The sequence below is a fragment of the Myodes glareolus genome, chromosome 10, assembly GCF_982192425.1.
Source record: "Myodes glareolus chromosome 10, mMyoGla1.1, whole genome shotgun sequence".
NCBI classification, from domain to species: Eukaryota; Metazoa; Chordata; class Mammalia; order Rodentia; family Cricetidae; genus Myodes; species Myodes glareolus.
In genome coordinates this window covers 52,645,302-52,661,862 of record NC_142035.1, presented here as the reverse complement: position 1 = coordinate 52,661,862, position 16,561 = coordinate 52,645,302, and the positions used below count along the sequence as shown (strand labels likewise).

The 16,561-nt window shown below is 39.6% G+C and overlaps 2 protein-coding genes across 2 annotated transcripts in view; one reads left to right on the top strand and one right to left on the bottom strand.

Annotated features, from left to right (window-relative positions):
- Fam227b (family with sequence similarity 227 member B) overlaps nt 1-16,561 on the bottom strand; it is a 166,366-nt gene that overhangs the window by 83,741 nt on the left and 66,064 nt on the right.
- Fgf7 (fibroblast growth factor 7) overlaps nt 1-16,561 on the top strand; it is a 52,729-nt gene that overhangs the window by 33,094 nt on the left and 3,074 nt on the right. The gene's annotated exons all lie outside the window — the stretch shown is intronic.

Genomic DNA, 16,561 nt, shown 5'->3' with positions numbered 1-16,561 from the left:
TGGGATTCTCAGAGAACTAATAAAGTTTTCCTCCAGGTAGTAGGAACAGCACTGAGTTTTTTAGAACAATTTTGATATTTTATTAAAATAATACTTTAAAATCATGCTGAATTTTCTTATCCTAATTATTGGATATTTAGTTTGAGATTAGACGGTTAAATGGTTTCTATTTGCACATAGTTCCTGGCCTAGATTTTCTTTGTATCTTATTCACATAGAAAAGTGAGGCCCCGTATCCATCTTTACTCCACTGAGGTCTTGTCAGGGGCCATCACTCCTTTCTGCCCACTCACTGGATAGATCCAGTCTATGTCCAGAAACATCTTTGCTTCACACTTGCAGCCCCCTTTCTCCATGGGCCCGCAGTTTACAGCCTTTCCCCGGCCCAGTTTAGCTTCGTGTCACGGTGCAGTGTCACGATCCATTCTCGGCTACACAGGGCTGGAGAGGGCTGGCCACAGTGACTGGTCAGAATGAGGGATGAAGCTTCCTTCATCCAGTGAAGCCAGCACTGCCCTCCCTCTCTCCATTCAGTTAGTTTCACTTTATCTTTCCCTAAAACACAACTTGGAAAGATTTAAATAACCAAACTCTGAAAGCAATTTAGACCAGTGAAGTCGGCAGGTTAAGAAGATGACAGCTCTGGAAGGTGGCCAATAAGTGATAAAATTAATTTTATACTTGAAGCAAATAACATTGTCTTCTCCGGGTTCTAGTTTGGGTCTATATACAGGCACACATATATATTAAAGTTTGGTATGCTGAAATTTTCTCTCTAAATATCAATATCAATTTAAAGTGTCTCTAAACATTGTCTCTAGATAATCAGCATTGCTCCAAAGGATCTAAAATCAACATCACCTCGAGATTTCTAAAGTATATATCTTAGCTCCCTCAGAAGAGCTTAGGGTTTTCCCACTTACACAAATACAACCTATTTTTAGGAAACGATATCCTCACATCAAATCCTGATCACCCTTCCTTAGAGCAGACGCACTTTTGCCTAGACCAGAGCTATGTCTTTGTGGGTCTGCCTTCTGTCAGCCTTCCTGCCCTTGCTGCTGGAGGCAGCTTTCACAGGCATAAAAAATCCTTCAGGTATCACAAAACAACCTGACTTAGTTGACATTTTTAGAAATACTCTTAAAGTAAGAATGTATAGTGAAAATCAGATCATGCCACCATCTTTGAATCAATGGACTAAGCTAACGATGATAAACTTTGGAACATGGGCCATTCATAAACAGGCAGACAGAAAACTAGCAGGTGCATTTTAAGGCTTTATTTATACTTACTGGTAGTGTGTGCATGTGTTTGCACGTGTGCCTCAGCACACATGTGGCAATCAGAGGGCTTTCAAGGGTCAGTTCTCTCCTTCATTACATGGGACCCAGGGATTGAACTCAGGTCCCCAGATTTGGCAAACAGTGCCTTTATGGACTGTGGAGTCATCTTGCCAGGCCTCGTGTAATAAACTTTGCAGTAAAATTAAAAATTGTACTTATGAGATAAAAGGTACCAATAATGACCTCTTAATTAAAATGCACCAAAAATCACTTGAATGTTGCTCTAAAGATATTATATTAACATGAAGTTATAGTAAAAAATGACTAAGAAAATAATGGGGACAATGAGGGAAAATGCTAGTACACAAGATATACAGTACCCCAGAGTAAACAGTATAGTCTACATCTGGAGTACAGATGTCGTTCTTCTTGCTTGGCAGTAATAACAACTACAGAGTACAATGAAAACATCCTAGAATTAGGATGAATGAATGAATGAATGAATGAGGTAGAATATATATTGTATGACACAGGCTAAAAACCATTTGGGCTTTCTACTAGAAGAGACACTATCTGTTAATGTGAACATTAAGATAATTATACTTAGTATTTTTAGAATTATCACAATACGGGTAAGAACAAAGACATGTTAGTTAGCTCATGAAAAATGAGAGTTCATGTGCGCACGGAGGTGTGATGTGCTGGAAGGAAAACAGGTAAATAGATGTGTTCCGCTATATCACGACAGAAACATATGGAAGTTATTATCTACATCAGAATTGCAGGCAAAATACAAGTAGGTTGAAACAAAACCAAAACGGGAAACTTTGTAGCTGAAGAGAAAACTGGAGGTGTTTGTAGTTCTCCCAGAACCTTTGTGAGTATCATCAGCGTGATCTGAGATGAAATATTATTTGAGTAAATAATGGGATTTTGCACTTTTCTAATTAAGTAAACTCTGAGACTATCATAAGAATCAGGAGGAAACTTGCTATTTCTAGTTATCTTTTAACTTCAGTTCTCACGGTTTATACAGACCCCCAGTTAAGGCAAGCATTAATTCTTCAGTCCTGGAATAATTAACAACTTCCTTTGCTAACTTATAACTCGATCCATTGGCTGGCAGGGGCTCCATACATCTTCCTGTGTCCTTCAGTATTTGCTGAGTGCTGACCAGGTAGAGATTCAGATACAGCACTGGGGCTTTCGTCCTCACAAGCACAAGGCAGTCCAGTGTCTGAGGCAGCATGTGGGAAACACTGCAGCAGAGAACCCTGGGACATTGTGGGAGCTGCTGGGCGGAATTGGGAACGCGCTGGGTCTTTCATGGTCGGATGAGAAAATGAGTAAGCCCATGTGCCGAGGCCAAAGAACAGTTTGTAAGGGAACAAGGGGAGAAAGTGACAGAAGAAGGCTGTGGTCAGATGTTGGAGGGCTTCGGGAGGTTTGATTTTCCTCTGCTTTGGACAGAGTGCACACCCAAAGTATTTGGAAGACTAGACTAACTATTATGTCACATCCTTTATGTATGCACTAAGGCCAAATGTCAAGTCAGAAAGGCTAGGGACAGATCGATGGGTGAAATGGAATGACCCCTCAATACTGGGGATGGCGATGGAAATGGCAGAGAAGAGCTGTGTGCGGAGCTGTGGGGTAGAAATGCAGGAGTTAGCATGAGAGCTCCCCCCAGAAGTTTGCCATGCCTTCCATCCTTAAAAAATATTTTTAGTGTAAATAGACGCTTTGATTCTTTTCTCTTTTTCTTTTTTCTTTTTCTTTCTTTTCTTTTCTTTTTTTGAGACAGGATTTCTCTGTAGCTTTGGAGCCTGTCCTGGAACTAGCTGGGACCAGGCTGGCCTTGAACTCACAGAGATCCACCCGCCTCTGCCTCCCGAGTGAGATTACAGGCGTGCACCATCACCACCACCCGGCTGAATTTTTCATTTCTGTACAAGCATCTTAACTACCCCACATCACAATTTATTATTTAGAGTGACATTATTAGAAAAAGACATCCACTTAAGCCTTCCTAAGAGCCAATGGTGAAGATAGCTTTAAATCATTCTCTCATTTCTCGGTGCTGACACCCAGCACTGAAACCGCATTGCTTAGAATTATCTCACTGTGTGGGCGGCAGAGTGTCCCATCCTTTTTCCTTTTCTACTCTTTTCTCGCATCACTTTCACTCTTGCTGCTTGTGTGCCTGCCCAACCCCTTTACATTCAACCAAATCCCTCTTTAAGAAACTGTCTTCACGGATACCGCAGAGCTTATCTATCTCTGTCCCTCTGCCAGGGAACCCGGTGTCCTATTAAGATGTTAGTGAGGCTTCAGGGAGCCCAGAGAGACTTCCTAGCTTGGGGGAAGCTATCACTTCAGTTGTTTCTAATTCTTATGAAATGCGATTATGGGATTGTGAATCCACATTGTTTGTTTGGAATGATTTACAACAAAGATTTGTATTTAGCAGATGTGGAGCATCTACACGGGCAGACAAATCATTCTTTCTGAAGTGGGAGAACTGCCCGTGATTTCAGAGTAAACAAGGCACCCCTACCTTCCTTGCTTCAAGGGTGCAAGGGCCAGGGAACTGGCGTAGATATGCCAGTCTGCAAATGCAGACCAACCATCAGAATATGCTACTGGATAAATATCACCTATGTACTGGACAGCCAAATAGTTTGCTTCTACCTCAGGCACAGCTGGAGTCTGCCGAGAACAAGCTCCAGTTGTCAACAGAAGCAGTGACGTCACAGCACCGCACAGTTGCGCTTTCTGAAGAGCCAGGCCTTTCACTCATTTCCTTATGAAGTCTCTCAATGAATAAAGGGATTGTTTTAGCCAATCTGACAAGTTATCTGATTTTTTTGAGATCACTGAAAATAAATCTAGGATTGAACATCAACTCCCAGTGGTGACGGTGTGGAGTCGGTCCCCGCGCTGTAGATCAGCAGGTGTGTTCCAAGGTTCCTCAAAGTCTAACGATGCAGATCCGGGGTTAACATCCATCACATGCATCCAGTGTCTTAGCTTACAGCTGTGGGCTCTACGGCAAAAGAAAGAATTGGGAAGGTGTCCTCTCTAGTCTGATGGAGACCTTTGTGTCACCAATCACTCTGAGCAGAAGTCGAGGAAGGTGGACTGGCTCCCTCCGCAGTGTGGACGCCGGCAAGCTCTCTCCAGGCAGCAAAGTCAGGGAGGCTACACATCTTCCGACGGTTAGGCCCTGATAGGACCTCACAGAGAGCCTGTTCTCTGTTATGCAGACACTGTTCAGTTGAAGGGCCTGACTTATTTTAATCTATTTACTCATAATCTCAAGTTTGTCTAATTCGCTGTAACTTTTGAGGAAATCAACTTTAAATAGTAGGCGCACCACAAGGTACTAAAGATGGTCTGCTCTTCAGTGGACATAGCACATAACTGTGATCCCGAGAAAAAACTCGGCTCGTGACAGAATTTCCTTATATAAGTTGTTCCTAAGAAAAGAAATGACCCAAACCATCTTAAGAACAAATGTAAAACTGAAACGAATTTAAAATGGCACTCCAGCATTTATTTCCTTATAAGTAACTTCTCTCCAGTGGAAAATATGAGAGCGGCTGTACTTTCAAATGCACTTGCTTTGAAGAATTCCTTTTTGGCTAGAGATAAGTAACCACTGAATACTGTCAATATGAAATACTGCTTCTTCAAGGGACATTTGAAGCTAAAGATAATCCCATTTTTTTATTATTGATTTTTATTAAGTTCTCCATTTTTCTCTGCTCCCCTCCCCTTTCAAACCTCCCCCAAGGTTCCATGCTCCCAATTTACTCAGGAGATCTTGTCTTTTTCTACTTCCCATGTAGATTAGATCTATGTAAGTCTCTCTTAGTGTCCGCACTGCTGTCTAAGTTCTCTGGGATTGCAGTTTGTAGGCTGGTTTTCTTTGCTTTATGTTTAAAAACCACCTATGAGTGAGTACATGATAATTGTCTTCCTGTGTCTGGGTTACCTCACTCAAAATAGTGTTTTTCCTGCAAAATTCAAGCTCTTGTTATTTTTCTCTGCTCTGTAGTACTCCATTGTGTAAATGTACCACATTTTCCTTATCCATTCTTCAGTTGAGGGGCATTTAGGTTGTTTCCAGGTTCTGGCTATGACAAACAAAGCTGCTGTGAACATAGTTGAGCACATGTCCTTGTGGCACGATTGAGCATCCTTTGGATCTATACCCAAAAGTGGTATTACCATTTCTATGAGAAGGGTACAGGAATTACATCAGTTAAATGATCAAGAATATTTCATAGTCAAGTCTAATACACTATATATGTATACCATTATTACTATTGTGAAATTATGATGAGAAACAACCTAAACGTTTCATGGTCAAATCATTTTTCTTTCCTTTATAGTAAAGAATGGCTGTCTTCAGTTATCAAGGTCATAAAAATGGCTTACAGGTTATTAGGCACCACAAGTAACTCATAAATCACTTAAATACATTGATTTTTTTAAATGAAAAGACAAAGTAGATGAGATCTCATCTGTAATAATCCTTGGCATCCTAGAAAGAAATTATTTTTCCAGCCAGTGATGGCACATGCCTTTAATCCTAGCACTCAGGAGGCTGAGGCAGGTGGATCTCTGTGAGTTTGAGGCCAGCCTGGTCTACAGGGTAAGTTCCAGGGACAGGCTCAAAGCTACACAGAGAAACTCTGTCTTAAAAAACCAAAAACAAAAATCATCTTCACTACCCAAACACTGGTCATAACTAAGTTGTCCCTTAGTGTGAAGGGGGCAGGGATGTGTTTGAACATGACAAAAATCTATTGCTGTCTGCGCCATCCTTAATGGTACTAGGGAGTTACAACAGCTCATTCAAAATAACCAGTGAAGGTAAGGAGAGAACAGAGAGCCGTGTGTCTTCACCAAACCATGGGATCCTCACTTGCAGCGTGGAAGTTAGGAATTCTATGGCTGAAGACAGTAAAGGAAAATAGGAAGCAGGAAAACTGGGGAAATTTGATGTTATCCCTTCTGAAAATCTTAGCAATATGATGCAAACACTGCAAATGATTCTAGGTTAGAGAAGGTAATGGGATTAGATTACGTGTGAGGATTTCCTAAGTGACATTCACATACAATTCTTACAATTGGGAAGAATGAATAAACACTAAATCCTTTAAAATTAGAAATAGCAACACAATTATATTTTAAAAAGTGGGATGGTCCTCTGAAAGGTTTTGGATTGTGCATATTTCTTTTTTATTACTAAAAACAATTTTTTTAGTCCTGTGTTACAGCTGAAATCTGATTGTAGACTTAGACCACAAAGTGAATTTAGGAACAGGATCCAAAAAACCCTCTAAAAATCTCCAACTCAGCCAAACAAACAATCTAAAAATTTGAAGTTATGTTTCATATGAGAACATGCAGAAGGGGGACACAAAGAGCATACGAGCTGGATGATGTGGAGGAGAATGGGGAGACGGTTGTGTCATGACAAAGCCATGGACTCAGAAATATGCAGCCCTTGTGAGTTCCATAGGATCTGACAAGACTCAACCCCAAAGCATCCAGTCCCTGACTGAGGAGGTGCTCATGGGGCTCAGCCATGCCCAGGGTAGCTAAGGGCAGATAAGGGCTGTTGGAAGGAAGGAAGGAAGGAAGGAAGGAAGGAAGGAAGGAAGGAAGGAAGGAAGGAAGGAAGGAAGGAAGGAAGAAAGTCACTGTCTTCTGGGAAGTAACTAGTGAGTTTTCAGTCAGCCTGTGGGTGGCTCTACACCCATGCCCGCATAGGCAGCCCTCAACCAAGTTGAGTCTAGTGAGTCATAAACAAAACAAAACAAAACAAAACAAAAAGACATGTGCTTGAGATGGGGACTTGATGGAAAGAGGGGGCCTGGTGAGGGTGGGAGGAGATAGGACCAGAACGTGTGAAACTGTGAAAGAATACATTTTGAAAACTCCTCTAACTCAGCATCACTCATATGCTAGTGAAAATATCGCCCCCTTAACTTTTCTTACTTCATCTTCAAAATGACTACGACTTAAATAACTCCTAACGTCAATGCCTTATGCTTTTATCCTTGGCTATCCACTGGACACGGGAAGTTGAGGGAATGGGAACAGCAGGAGGAATGAATTAATGAGGCAGATACAATGCGGGTCCTTGCTGTCAGGTGTTGGTAGAATATGTGCCCTCTCCCCTATTTGCTGAAAGCTGCTAGATTAGACACAGGGGGATGCTCTTGTGGATGTACCAAAGTCTAGCAGACAAGTGAAGCATGGGAACAGTGAGAAGAAGGGCTTCCAGGAACCCAGGAACCCACCAGGGCAGGTGTGAACGGGTGTTTGCCTATATGTATATGATTGGGGGCCACATGTATGTATGATGCTTCAGAGGCCAAAGGAGGGTGTTGGAAATTCCAGACCTGGAGTTTCGCCATGTAGGTGTGGGGAATTGAACCTAGGTCCTCTGGAAGAACAGCCAGCGCTCTTAATTGCTGAGGCCACTGTCCAGCCCTTTTATAATATTCTTTATGAATGAAGTTCTAGGTATTTTGCAGCATTAAAATAAGCTAACGAGTTTCTGATTCTACAACATAATCTTAGGTTTAAATAAAAATTCAAGCTGCCAGTCAGTTCTTAATCTTATATTTTTCTAGTTTAGAAAGTAATGGTTTGAGTGTCTCCACAAACATCAAGTATGGGTTTCTGGCAATCAGAGAGATGGGATAAATGTTTCGGACTTACTTATTATTTCATCATTTAGTCATGACACGATGACTTTCACTATTTTATAAATAGGTCCTTTCACTGTCACGTGCAGTTAAATTTACAACCTTAGTAAGGCCGTTGGCTAGCAGCATTCTCAGTTAGATATAAACTAACAGGCATAAAATAACTTTGCGACTCATCTTTAAAGTTTGCATTGCAATATATTCGACAATGCACGATTCACTTGTAGATACTCTCCATGCCAGCAAAGTCTCTGCCTAGAATGAGGGCTGGCCATTAGCATGACACGATTATTTCTTTTTTTTCCAGGTAATTCTGTAATTTTATTGTACTGATTTTCATGAGTTTTCATTGTATTCTCTTGATAACCATCAAAAGAAATGGCCATGTGTTAATAAAAATGAATGAAGAAAAGATTATTTCTTAAATAACTTTGTGTGACTGTCGTACGGCAGCCAGCATTGTTTTGGGGGAAGTAAAACAGCTCTCTAACCTTCAGTGTTTTATTTGGGGAATCACTGCTTGCAAAGACCAGGGTGAAACCATATTGCCGTCTTATTGTTTTGAAACTAAACTGCAAGAATAACTGACCTAGTTTTTAAAGCATATGAGCATGTTACTCAGATCAGAGAGATATATTTTGTCAACTTTGGTATGATGACATTCATACTTTAATTTGAATTCATATAATTAACTTTTATTTGTGTTCAATCCATACGAAGTATGTTGGGATCATGAGTTTTACAATGTTAAAAGAAATTAAATTTTTCTTTATGTATAAAATAAAACCTTTATGTATGAAATTTTTCTTTATGTAAAAATAAACCTATATTTAAACAGATTTTATAAAATAACCTTGAAAATGTACTTTTATTAAAACATTTTTCAAGAGCACACTTTTTTTTTTCGGGGGGGACAGGGTTTCACTGTAGTTTTAGAACCTGTCCTGGAACTAGCTCTTGTAGACCAGGTTGGCCTCGAACTCACAGAGATCTGCCTGCCTCTGCCTCCCAATTGCTGGGATTAAAGGCATGCGCCACCACCACCTGGCTCACACTTTTTACTATACCCCAAATTCTGAAATAATGAAGCAATTAATGAACAATAAGAAAGAGAGTGTTTGTGTGCTAGTATGAATAAGCTGAAGGCCGATGACTGGGAACCACGAACAATAGGCACTCTGTCTCAATCTAGGCTTTGCTAAAATGTTGGTTTGAAGTAAATCATCTAGTGGGTGAACAATCTCGGAGACATTCTGGAAGAGGAAAAGCAAAGGGAATGCTGGACAGTGGTGAGCATGGCCAACGTCTTCACTTTTAGGAAAGGCTCTATGAAAAAGTCAACTTACTAGATATACAAGACCTGGAACCAGAGATGCTTATAAGAGTAAAAAAAAAAAAAAACCGTGTGAGAACCGGTAGCTTACAGCTAGTGAGCATGGGCACTCAGCTACATGTAAGTGAATCAATGAGACAAAGCAATCCTGAGAGACTAACTACTGAGAGAGCCTCACCTATAAAGAAGGGAACAAAAATATCTAACAAATAATGCTAAAGAAATGAGATAGCTATATGTAAAAATAAAATGTCAGCTTAAGGTCAAGTCTTACCTTAGAAATTTAAAATATTTCTAGTTCACTTTAAGGAAACCTAGAATAAAATATATTTCAGGTAGTGGGATGAAAATGACTTTCAAGAACAAAATCAATATAAGTTGTCAAAAGTAATAGTTACATGTTATTATATAAAGCTAATGTTCTTTAAAAAATGAAGTGAGGACTTCGCCATGTTGCCTAGGTTACCCTCGAACTTGTGAGTTTCCTGCCTCAGCCTTCCAAGCAACTGGGATCATGGTCAAGTGTCATCCCTCTTAGCTAAGAGAGCAACAGTCGTCAAGTGAACTCATTCAAGGAAGGGCACCAGGCTGGCGAAGCAGCAGCAGTCAGACCAGGACAAGATGGGAAGCGCTAAAGGACACGCTGCAGTTAGGACTGTCACAGCATTCTTGGACCTGACACTGCTGTTTATCAGTGGTCTGGACAAGAGCACACCAGTGAAACGTGGAACCGGTGAAAAGAAAGTTAAACCACTTTCTAGTGAAGGGTTTCGGGAAGGGTGAGGAAGCTGCATCATCTGGGAAGGGACGCTATTCATTTGGCCTCTGGACACTGAGCCTGGAGTTCATAAAAATTACAAGTCCTTAGAAATACATTTAGAACTTTAAAATTCAGATATTCACATTTAAAATGTAAAATAGTGGTTAGCAAATATTTAGCATATAAAATATCACACTAGCTTCATTATTTACTAAATATAATTTTAACATTTGAAGACAATTTGGTATTTTTCACTTTGTAAGAGTTCTCAAGAACGCATAACGTCTGTAAAATGTATAGCAAAGGGCAAGTTCAGTGACTTATTTTAGAATAACTAATTTCAAAAGAAAGATTGCACAAACCCTTGAAATAATTCTCAAGTGTTTCTATTGAGTAATGTTCACATATTTAATATGATTCACTGTGTCAGACAGTCTTGGGAAATGGGATCTGGAATCCACGAGACTCCTAAAGCATCCCTGATTAAGGGAATATATTATCGGAGGATTTCTGTAACCAAAAAGCAAAGGGAAGAGGGACTGCAGATGACCTGGGAGGCAGGAGGGGACTGAGTCAACTGCTCTTTGAAGGTAATTTATTTTTCAGATTTACAACAGCAAATAAAATGCATGCAAGACATGGCACAAATGTAACACTGACACAGGATTTTAATGTCAAAAAGGACACTTGTTCAAAAGCAATTCTTTGCTGTCTTTGTAATTGTGTTCGTGCTTAAAACAAACAAGCCACAGATACAGAAAAACTATAGCTTGTTAATAGCTGTATTTTTTAATTAAAGCTACCGACTACCAATCAAGTAGTTAGCCTGATCAAACAAAAAGCGTCTCACACAGTTTACTCTTTGGGCATGTAATTTACCATTTGAAACTCCATAGTTTAAAATGCATTAAGAAAGTCTCCGGGTGTTTAGAAGCACACTGACTATTTCTGTATACATGCGCATGAACTTTCTATTTATAAACCCAGGTTCACTAGGGTCATAAACTGGCCCGAGATATTCATAGCACAAATACTTGAGACTTACAACAGACAGTGAAATTGCAACAAAGAACCTCCAGGAGAAATGTGGGTTTAGGAAGACTGGTTTCAAACAGGATTTTAGTTTTGGTAACCACTTTGCACTCTGAAATCTAGACCAGCAAAGAACTGCGGTGTGAGTAGGCTATAACTATAGAAATTTAATGCATAGAACTTTAAGCTGAGGCATTTTGAAAAGAATTCAATAATTAAAAAAAAACGTTCTCAGTAACTTTTGTTTGTCAAAATGGCACTAGTGACACTATAGCAAGGCACGCCCATTTCAGCCCCTTACCTGCCTCTCACATACAATTAGTTTTCCTCCAGTGGATTTCTAGCCTGACAAGATTCCTTTTTATGACATTTACCTATTTATCTGTGTATATGGCATGGGGGCAAGTGTGCAGAAGCTGTGGCTGGTGACCAGAGGGCATGCTGGGAGTTGGTTCTCTCTTTCCACCTTGGGAAGGATGTCAACATCTGTCCTGCCTAAGCCACCTCATCCACCCCAGACTGACACTTCCAAAGATCAAAGAAGAAGGAACTCTCACCATTTTCAAATGCAAGTTCAAATTCTTTCAGTTATTATTCAATGCTATTATTTATACTTCTTAGTCTAGGTAACTCTAATTCCAATCTTATGAAAATGACATTTGAATCTTAGCTTTCATGTTGCATGTACTAAGTGTTCAACTGCATTGTTTTCTTCTTGTCTATACATTAACCTTATCCGTCAGTTAAGATTTGATTTAAATGCTATCACTATTCAGATCCTATGACTCTTCTTTACCATGAATAACATTTCTTGGCTTTTAATTCCTATGAAATTGATTTTCCATTCCATGAATTTAAGCGATTGGCATATATTGCTGGGTATCACTTATCTTTGCCTGCAGAAACAAAATCTGAACTGAAATTTGATAGTCACTCTATTAATACCAAAGTATTTCAATGAGTGCATAATTAATGTCATGGCTCAATTTTCTAAAATATTGCTGATTCTCATGTTCCACCCCAACACTTAAGAGACAAGCATGCTTAGGAGCGGAACAGTGGTCTTCTCACACGTAGAGGATCTGTGCCTTCTACACTTGCCAATGTGCATTTGCTTCACAACTACTCAGAGCTGTTTATGTGTTACAAAAAGAAACAATTCATTTGATAAGCAGATCTTAATCTATTATCCAATAGATAATATTCATAATCTATTGATAATGAATTTATCATTATCTATTTAAGACAATATTCATAACAAACCCCATATATGCTTGTGTATTTGAAACAAGAACAAATAATTAAGATGTTCATATAAGTAATCTTTTTATAGTCTGTCATTGTATACAATTAATGGAAGTTTTCTGTACAACTTTAAAAAATTAAAATTGCAATTTAAAAACATATTTTTCAGTCAAGATTACAGATTTGCGGACAACTTAGGCAGACAGCAGAGGTACCATGGTTTCACTATTTTAACGTCTTGGAATGGTGTGTATTTCATACCACCAATGAACCAATATTTAATAAATGTTGTTAGTTTGTTGTCCTGTGCAATTCCAGGAATTCTGACAAACGCATAATAAAATGTATCTGCTGTTACAGTACTGTACAACAGTCCACTGATTAAAAATCCCCTGCGTTCATACCTAATACTCATGTAAGTTTTTTCCATGTCTTTTTGTGGCTTGCTACTGAGTTCTAAAGACACTTAAATAACATTCAAGCGTATGGACCTAGCAGTCTGGCTATTCATTTCTCTCTTGAACACCTTGGTTGTCTCTCCTTTCTAGCTCTTACATGTAAAGCTGCTTTAAACCTTCATGCTCAGATTTCTGTGTGAACATGTCTTCTACTCAATAGGGGAAGTGCCTTGGCACAAAGCATCTCTGTCTTCAGTTCCTAAGAAAAGGCCAAAGTGTCTTCCAAGTTGACTGCACTTTGTGTTCCTATACCCAGGAGAAGTCTGGACTGTGTTCCATCTTTGCCAATGTGCCATGAGCTGTCAGGTTTTGTCATGCTAATGGCTGTGAGGGGCACCTCACATTGTTTTCATTCTCTACTGACAGGATATGGCACCTTTCCCATTCATCTGCTCATCTGCTACCATTTCTTCAGATAGCTTATCTACTTTTAATGATATTAATTATATTTTTTAAAGTTCTTGTTCTTTTAAAGATAATGGATATAATTTTGAAAACATGAATTTATGTCGTAGAATTTATTATCAAATTAATTGTAAACCTTTAAATGTCATATAAATATTCAGTCATTAAGATATTTCTCACTCAATACAATCTTGGCAGAATATCTTAAAAGTTCATTATTTACCATTAGAATTGTATTTGTTTCTTTCTTTTTAGTTCTTAGTTTTAATGTGTGCAAGAAGGGATACTGAATCAAAGACAAAATTAAATGTTCTGATTAGTCTAATAAACCACTGTTTCATCTTTAAAATGTGTATTATTCCTCCATATTTATATGTTCTCCCCTCAAAACTTTGAAAACAGTATAATTCTTAAGAGAATCTCGGGAAATAAATATTAATATTCTGGAATGGGGCAGGTTTCCATATGGTTATTGAAAATAATTTTGAAAAGGGAAGTTAAAGTACTCTTAATCATGATGCTATTGACAATAGAAATAGAGAAGTAGTCTCGATACTGAGAGGGCAAGATTAAGGGAATACTCACAATTCTGCAAGTAGCTAGGTACTGGGAGAATTTTATTTAAGTATTGCAATTTATTCCAAGGTCTCCACCTCTGCTTCCAAGTGTGACACAAGATTAAACGAGCAAAAAAAAGTCTAAATAAGACCATGAATAGTTGAATTCTGGAAATAAAAAAGGAATTACTGAGTGTCCCTGGTGTATAAGCTAGACACCCTAAATGATGAACCCATGTTGTTGCTGAAGGTGTTTTTGGCTAGACATATTACCTTAATTTTCATATTCTCTCTCCCTCTCTCTCTCTCTCTCTCTCTCTCTCTCATTCTTCTCTTACCCTCCCTCCCTTTCCCCCTCTTTCTCTCTCCCAGTTTTTGAGCTCTTTCCTATGTTAAAGGTTTGATGAATCTACGTAATGTAATATGCTTCACCACCTCGTTGGGGATAAATGAGTAAACTCTTAACAGAAACAGGTCCACAGAAAAATGCCATCTTGTATTTGCCTTATTAGAATCAGTATATATTTTTTATTTATTGTATATTGGAAGGTCAAGAACAATTTAGTTATTTTGGTAGATAAATTATTATCTGTAAATTATATATTCTTATATTTATGAGGATCTTCCCCACTCTTGTTTTGGGATGGAGGCAAAATTCTGTAGGTTTGCATAGTTAACAATTCTACAGATTTTTGTAGATATTGAGAGGAACATCATTCCTGCTCTGTATGTGAACAAAAAGTGACAGTGTTAATATTTTTATTCCCTGGTTTCTTGATTTCAAAAAAGTGCAAAGCAGACAGGGTGGAGCGGACTAAACGGTCAGGGTTGATGTCTGACCACACCTCCTAGTGCTATCTCACCAAATGACTTTTAGGTATGTTCATTTCCTGGGATGAAAAATTCTTTTTACTGTCACACAATTGAAAATACAGCAACGTAGTCATTTAAAGTGCATTCTCGCCCCATTTGAAGCTAAAATCCTTACAATTCTTCTTTGCATCTCTTTAATCCTAATACGGGGAAGAATAAGATCAACAATATCTATCACCAATTGGTGTCAAAGGGCATCAACAACAACTACAGTGGACAAAGGATAGTCAGGGGGTAGAGGAGCTTTTGGGAACCAGACAATACGACTGGCCCTAAAAGGCAAGGAGTTAACACACCACAGGACCAATAACTATCACTCAAGCAGCTGGGTTTTGTGGACAACTGTCCCATGAAGGAACACCCTGCAAACATCACAGAGGCATCTTCTAATCCTAACTGATCATGAATACCGAACCCCAGACTCTGGATCAGCACCCTCGTCTCTCAGACAATACAACATTGGACTAATGGAGTTTGGAAAACAGGAAGATGGTGCATGCTTTTCACAGTGCTAAGGTCTTCAGAACCCAACTTTAAAACATTCTTAAATGCTGCTCTGAAGATATTGCAAGTGTGGTGCAGTCATTGGCGTCTTCAGTGTTCTTCATGGCAGGAGTAACAGTTTAACCCATGGGATTCTGCTGGTGCTGCATTGCTTCCCTTGATGCCTTCTTGAGAGAAAAACATAAGAGCCGGAGGCAGGTGCTTATCTCTGAACATGACAGGAGCTCTCAGGGAAGATTTGCTGCATGCTGTGTGACTGCATCAGCATCAGCATCAGCATCAGCGTCAGCGTCAGCATCAGCGTCATCATCAGTGTCATCATCTGTCATGAACCTGTTAAGGATGTGTAAAGTTTCCAGAGCCTCTTCAGGCCAGTGATCTCCAGAAAGCGCTCTTCTCCACTAAGTACGATGTTTCTGCAGGGGTGTTTGCTGTTTGAGCTCATAAAGCAGAACTGCGTTCTGAATTGTCTCCTAAAATTACAGGATTTTGTGCATTCCTCAATGCTTCACAAAAACACAAAATATATATTCCTTTGCTCTTGTATCAGACTCCGGCTGTCAGATGTGCAGCTGTACTAGGTGCATCTGACTATTGCTGAGTGCGGCATATCAGAAAGGGGCTTCTGTTCACACAGAAGACAAGTGCTGACTAGGCTAGTGTTGTGACCACACACTTCTCCTCCCCCGACTCCTCCTGGCTCTTCCCCACTGCCCCAACTCCATGTTCTTCCTCTCTTTTAGAAACAGACAAATAAAAACAAACAAAACCTCCAAGAAACACACATACATACACACACACACACATCCTCTACAAAAAGATATACAAGAAAAAGACCAATAAAACAAAAAGAAAATACCCAAATTAAGCAAAACAAGACAAAACGTCTACAAAAATACCACTGAGTTAGTTTTGTGTTGGCCAATTAGTTACTCCTGGGCATGGAGCCTGCCCTAGAGAGTGGTTTGTTTACTTAGTGAGACTCTACTGGAGAATCATTTCTTTGGCAGTGTGTGTCAGTTGTGGACAGGTAAGGGTGGGAGCCCCCATTCACTTCTCTCTCTCAGTTGCTGGAAATCCATGTGGCTTGCCTGTGCAGGCCCTGTGCATGCTGCCACTGTCTCCGTGAGTCCGTGAGTGCATCTGTCCTGCTGTGTCTAGAAGAAACTGTTTCCTTGTAGTCATCCATCCACTCTGGTCTTAGAATCTTTCTGCCTCCTCTTCTGCATAGGTTCCTGAGCCTCAAGGGTGGGGGGATAGAGGAAGACATCACATTTAGGATTGCACAGTCTCCCACTGTACATTGGCCAGTTGTGGGTCTCTGTGTTAATTCCCATCTACTAAGAAGTTTCTCTGATGATGGCTGAGCAAGGCACTAAT